Source organism: Anopheles bellator, chromosome 1 (assembly GCF_943735745.2).
Source record: "Anopheles bellator chromosome 1, idAnoBellAS_SP24_06.2, whole genome shotgun sequence".
NCBI classification, from domain to species: domain Eukaryota; kingdom Metazoa; phylum Arthropoda; class Insecta; order Diptera; family Culicidae; genus Anopheles; species Anopheles bellator.
This window is the reverse complement of record NC_071285.1, coordinates 25,111,958-25,117,922: the sequence shown is the minus strand read 5'-3', so window position 1 is coordinate 25,117,922 and position 5,965 is coordinate 25,111,958. Positions and strand designations below refer to the sequence as shown.

The 5,965-nt window shown below is 44.1% G+C and overlaps 1 non-coding gene across 1 annotated transcript; it reads right to left on the bottom strand.

The window, feature by feature from the left end:
- Positions 1 to 30: 30 nt before the first annotated feature.
- On the bottom strand, positions 31 to 137 carry LOC131206755 (U6 spliceosomal RNA). The gene has a single exon (XR_009156811.1). It is a non-coding gene; the product is annotated as a U6 spliceosomal RNA (small nuclear RNA).
- Between the last annotated feature and the right edge of the window lie 5,828 nt (positions 138 to 5,965).

The following is a 5,965-nucleotide window of genomic DNA, read 5'->3' as shown; positions in this document are numbered from 1 at the left end:
GTGCTTATATTGTAATATTTTTGGGGAAGAAAAAATGTGGAACGCTTCACGATTTTGCGTGTCATCCTTGCGCAGGGGCCATGCTAATCTTCTCTGTATCGTTCCAATTTTAGTATATGTCTTGCCGAAGCAAAGACAAGGACATTCGCGTCAAACAATCTATATATACAAAGTCCAGAATGTTTCTATTCTAGTGATGCATAAGATCCTTAAAACGCTTAGAACGCTAAAACGCTAAAACGCTCTCAACGCTGTGTAAGGGACCGAGCGACTGTTGTAGGGTTCCGCATAGGCTGATTTTACCGTTGTTCGAAATCATTATTTAAAATCACACAAACCCTGATACTGAATGTTTTGTGTAAAGTGTGGAAAGAGCCTCGAGTTGCAAAAATGATAAAATAAAAGTTTTTAAATAAAGCTTCAAATGACGCGAAAAGTGAAAAAAGTGTGGAAAGTGATAATCTATCTGTTTGATGAACCTATAAGAAAAATCCCAACATATTTAAGTCGTCTTTTCCCCATAGTGCGGCTCTCGCAGCAGATTGTTGGTTGGATGTTGGATGCGTTGCTCGCACACATTCTCGCGTTTGGGTTTTCGATGTCAAACTTAGTAACAGAATTGTACTACTTAAACATCGTAGTTTCAAAAGCCACATGTGCGCGGCTAGCGAGTGAACTCTTTTTGCGTAGCTCTGTTTGTGGTGATGTTATTTGCGCGGCTAGCAAATGAACGTTTATTCTGAACTTGCACGTGTCGATGTTAAAAAAATGATCTTTGCGCAAAATTGACAATAATTGGCAAAAACTTAAAATCAGGCAACGAGTTACCGAACTGATAAACGACTACAGAAATGACTACGCAACTAGGCATAACTGTGGGGCTACATCAAGCGTAACGTAATGATTTTGACATTAACGATTAATGCCAAACTGCTGCGGCGCTGTCAAAACGTTTACGGCTCGCGCGAGGCGTAAACCCGAGCGTAATTATTTTTTTCATACGCTTTGCTTACAAACAGAGAATAATTTATGTTTTTATTTGCTGGTATAGCAACAAAATCTGAAAAAACAGATAAAAAAAATTCAGAAATCAATTAATTTCTCTTCTATTTCTATTTTCTTGGAACAAAAACACGAACGTAAACACGTTTCACGTTTCGTTTTTATATTTTTGCTGCCACACGAAGCGTAAACGTTTTGACATTACAAATTAATTTTACGCTAGTTTTCACGCTTCGTGTAGCCCCCTAGTAAGAGTAGACATATTGGTTAAATTGTTGAATTGAAATTGAAAAGGTTTAATTGAGGAATGTCGGTGAGTCAATCGGGGAAGTCAAGATGTGAAATGCGGCCCTTGCGTTGTATGACTTCGATGCGCCAACATTGCCAACGTTAGCTTAACTTTTGGCCACATAATCTCCTGAAACTTCCAAACTAACGTAGATAACAAAACCTAACATTCGTTCTCTTAGTGCATAATAAGATTCAGATATTCAAATTTTCAATTTTACCACTTTGCACCCAAAACAACAACTCTAACCTGCAAAAGTTGTCGGCTAACTCCACCGCAACACTAGGCTGTTCAATGAGTTCTTCGCCTCGATAAGAGAAACACCATTTTTTGGTTTGAAAAACACTTTTCCATTCAGTATGCTGGACATCAACACACTGGTTTCAACGAGACTTTAATTTATGAATTCCATAAATGTTGGCCATTTTCAAAATGTTCCTTCTTTTATTGAACCGCAGAACTTATTGAACAATCCAATTTAAACACAATTGCACGCACACACGCGAACGCACCGACGTGTGCCGACGTGTCGTTAACATGGTGTTGGTGCAAACCCGGCCAGGTTCAGGTTTGTCATCAGGTTTGAAGGTTCAAAGTGACGTTCAACACGGTTGGGATTCTCAGGAAACAGCAGACACTCTTTTTTTCTTAACTTCCAACCAACCTCTGCTGCGCGAACACCGTTAAAATAAATTCGAGCAAGAAGGAATATTTCGTATCTACAATAAAGAAATAAACAATAATAACGTTCAAGCTGAAAATTAGAGTGGTGCTTTATTTCCAACGTTTCCCGGGAACGGACGCGCGTTCGTGTAGGTAATTTCCCGTCGAAGTCATTCGTATTATTTCGGTCGCTTTCACTGTTTCCGTCGAACAAATCGAAGAAATTAGTGTGTGCTCGTTTGTTGTGGTAATATTTTCGAGGACGTTAAGTACGGTCAAATGTATGACTGATTTTCACTATCAATAAGGGATTCCGTATTGTCGGTTCGGTTTGCGGCTTGTGCAGCGTTATAGAATTCAGAATTCAGGATTCGTTAACCCGTTCAAACAGGACCCAAAGCAAGTGTTTTGTGATTGGAACAGTTTTATGTGAGCAGTACAGTAATGAAAATGTTTGTCGCAAAATGAACCCTAGGACGGGAAGAGCGTGTATTTAAATAGTAGAAAAGCCTTAAAGGCAGTCTGTTTTGTATGGTCATTTCATAGACTACATAGAAACCAGGCGCCCCTTATGCATCATCTAGTTTAGTTGCGCAAGGACCCGGAATATCAAAATGCCGGTTCGCTGCGCTACCAAAGTTGATAAACTATTTTTTTTTCAAATCAAATAAGGATTCATTACCTTTCGAATGATACAGATAAATTACCGTTGCTGAACTATGCAAACTATCGCGTTAAAGTCGCTGATAAAAGCTTGTTTAAAAGAGACATTTTCGACTCTTTCGACTTTGATAGATCGGAATCTGCGCAACGCAGAAGGCCAAAAATTCGGATCTGTCATAGATAACCTATCTATTTTGGGCTAATATAACTAAAACCCTCTGTTTTCAGCATTCGGTGAGCTCGGTTGTTGTTGTGGAGAGCGTGGTTGTTATTTGCGCCAACCCGCGCGATACGAAACTTCAAACAGACCCACAAGCGTAGCCGTTGTTGAAGTGGTCTAAGCCAAGTGTGGACCGTGCGGTTTATCGATTTGTGGACTGTCCGTTCCGCAATCCGATTGTGGCCTTCCGGCAGTGACCCCAGTGAGTGTTGTTTGGGCGCGCATTCCACGTCCGCAACCCGTTGTTGCGTTGCTCCCGGACGGTCTCTGGATGCGAACGGCCGGTGGTGGTGGCGTCAACGAAGGCGAAAGTGCCCGCTTTAAAGGTTTCGATCGCTGACACATAAAATTAAACAGTCACCCAACGTGCGCTGGCATGTATGTGTGCGTCTCTGTGTTTGTGCGTGGGAACTTTCACAAAGCGAGACCATTTTCGGCTGGATATGAATAATTAATTTTCGAACCCGAAACAGGTCGCACCGTCCGTGGATTCCGTGGCTCAGCTTCAGGTGCCTGGAAATGTGAAGCAACAAGTGATCAGCTCATTGAGGTCCGCTCCATTTACCTTGCGTATTTCGATGTTGGATCGGGGTGAAAGATTAGAGCATTATTATCATTGTGACCTGTGACAGTGACCCGCAGGTGCCTCAACTACACAGGAGCGCTCGGGAAGTTACAAGTGCACCTGTAGTGACGTTCCCGACACTGGCTAATACGCAGGCCTCCCCGGGGGCAAGAATGTGAAGATTGAAGTTCGTCTCAAATCAGTAACCGCCGGCTCAGCCGGTTTGGCCACTTCTGGGTCCAAAGCATAAAACCGGCGACCGGAGCTTAAGTGAAGCGGAGCGCTAAACAGCGAGAGACCGAAGACACATACAGCGATTTTCGAGCGATTATTTCGCTTTTAGTTGCAATGTTTAGCATCACTCGCGGACTTGCGGTGGAATTTATCGATTTTGGCGCAACATTGAAGGACCCGGGGCACGAGGCCTTTCAGCACGTGGCACGTGACGAATGACGTGGCGAGACCAGCAGTAGCGGAGTATCCAGAGAATCCAAAATCTGCAAACAACAACAACTGAAACGACCGGAAGAATGTATTTGGTTCAGGTAAGAAGAAACCGACAACAAACGGCTGCAAACCTGACACGCCTGACCGGGGTGCTCGTACCCTAGATCTAAGGTTAACTTTAGGGCGTCTGAGAAGCTAGGCAATCAAAGATCAAGCCCCTTACCTGTGTATCTTCTCGGCTTCTCCGGCAAAACAACCGACGAGCGGCGTTGGCCTGCACCAGAGGCAATGTTAATTTCTGTTGTTTTCTGTAACATTGTGTTTTTTACGGGTGGGCATCTGTGTACCAGTGTGCACAATTTTCAGTTTTACCCGTACTTGAACTTAGTGAGTCTTGAGCGAGTGTTTCTGAAGGCAATAGAATAGCATCGAAAAGGGGATTTCCCGTAAATACGAGAGCTATTCATTTTTTGGGAATTTCGTGTTTTTTCACTAAAGATTGGTATATTCATGAATGTCTTTTTTGTCCCCTTCAAAGTAATCCCTATCAGGTTTTGTATACCCTTCAAAAAATCATTTTTTGTGATCTTGTTGAGTTCCTTCTTCGATGCTATCTTTATCTGTTCAATCATAGCGTAGCGTTCACTTCAGTTTACGGAACAAGAAAAGGTCACGGGGGGTCAGATCTGGGGGATACGGTGGCTTTGGAATCGTCAGTGTGTTGTTTTGGCCAAAAATTCTCGCAGAAACCACAATGTGTGAGCTGAGGCGCGAGAGTTAATTTTTGTTTTCCCTCAAATCCGGACGTTTGTGGCGGATTGCTTCGAGCAAATTGCGTATAACTTGCAGATAATGTTCGTTTTATCTTTTGGCAAGAACTCATGATGCACCACGACCCTGCAATTGAAAAAAAAACTATGAGAAAAACTGTTCACATTCGACCAAACTTGGCTCTTCGTCGTTCACATCTTCTCGACCCTTTGAGGACATTTTGAACCAACGATAATCGCTGCTTTTGGCCCAAATAGCTTCACCATAAGCCCCAGTCAACATTTCGAAATGCATCCACGCTGTTAGTTTTGTTTTTCAAGCAAAATTAGATACAGATCCTTTGATCAATTTTTTTGGAATAGACAAAAATAGACGTTGAGTTTAATTGATGTCAAAAATTGATTGACTACTCAAAATGGCCAAACTTGTCACCATAAGTGAGAGACACGAGTAGCAACATAACGCCACAAAAAATCGAAAATCGAATATAAGTAGCCCGCGGAAATCCAAAATTCCCAGAACGTTTTGACCAGCCTTCGTATATACAACTTCGATATGCAAAAGATGCATCTCAATAAGTGTGGCCACTTCGCTTCTAGAAAATAGAATAAGCATTTTGAAAAAAATCGGGTGCCAACGCCCCAAAAAGGCCGGAAGATTGTGATTTTAGCGTGCCATTTTTAGCATCTCGGAAATATCGGCATTCTTCCGTGCCGCGAAGGACGTCCTTGTCACGCCGTTACCGTGTTACCGATGCCCGGGGCTTGATAAGTTTGTAGTTTTATCTACCCGTGTTATCCGAGATGGCATGTCGGTGGCGGCGTCCACAATCTCCGCAATCGGCAGTGCAATCAACAGCGGCAACCGTCTGTTCCTCATCACGCGCAAAGGTCACTGCCGCCGCCGCCGCCGCCGGGCCAAGGTGCCCCCGGTCCAAGGCAGACAACATTGTCCGGTCGTCGTTGAAGGCAGCCCCCACCGGCGCAGCGATCGCGGTTAATTGAATTTATGGTCACGCTGGGGGCGCCGCGGTGGGGTGGTTATTGTGGGGCTAATCATTTCACCGGCACGTGATCGATGCTCGCTGTCCAGCGAGTGGAAGTGCAGCCGGGACGAGCTGGGACTTTATTTAAGACGACACTCCTCGCTCAATGCACACTGTGCCTCCCTGGCCTGGAGGGCCTGGTACACGGTTGAAGGTGGCTCCGGTCGCGTGCACGCATGCGCAACGGATCCGATGGCATGCGCGATCCTTGCGATCGTTGATTGGTGTTTTTTTCTCTTCCCTCGCTCGAACGAATAATTTCAAGGAATTTCAATCCGATCCCTCCTGCGGCTTCAGTCG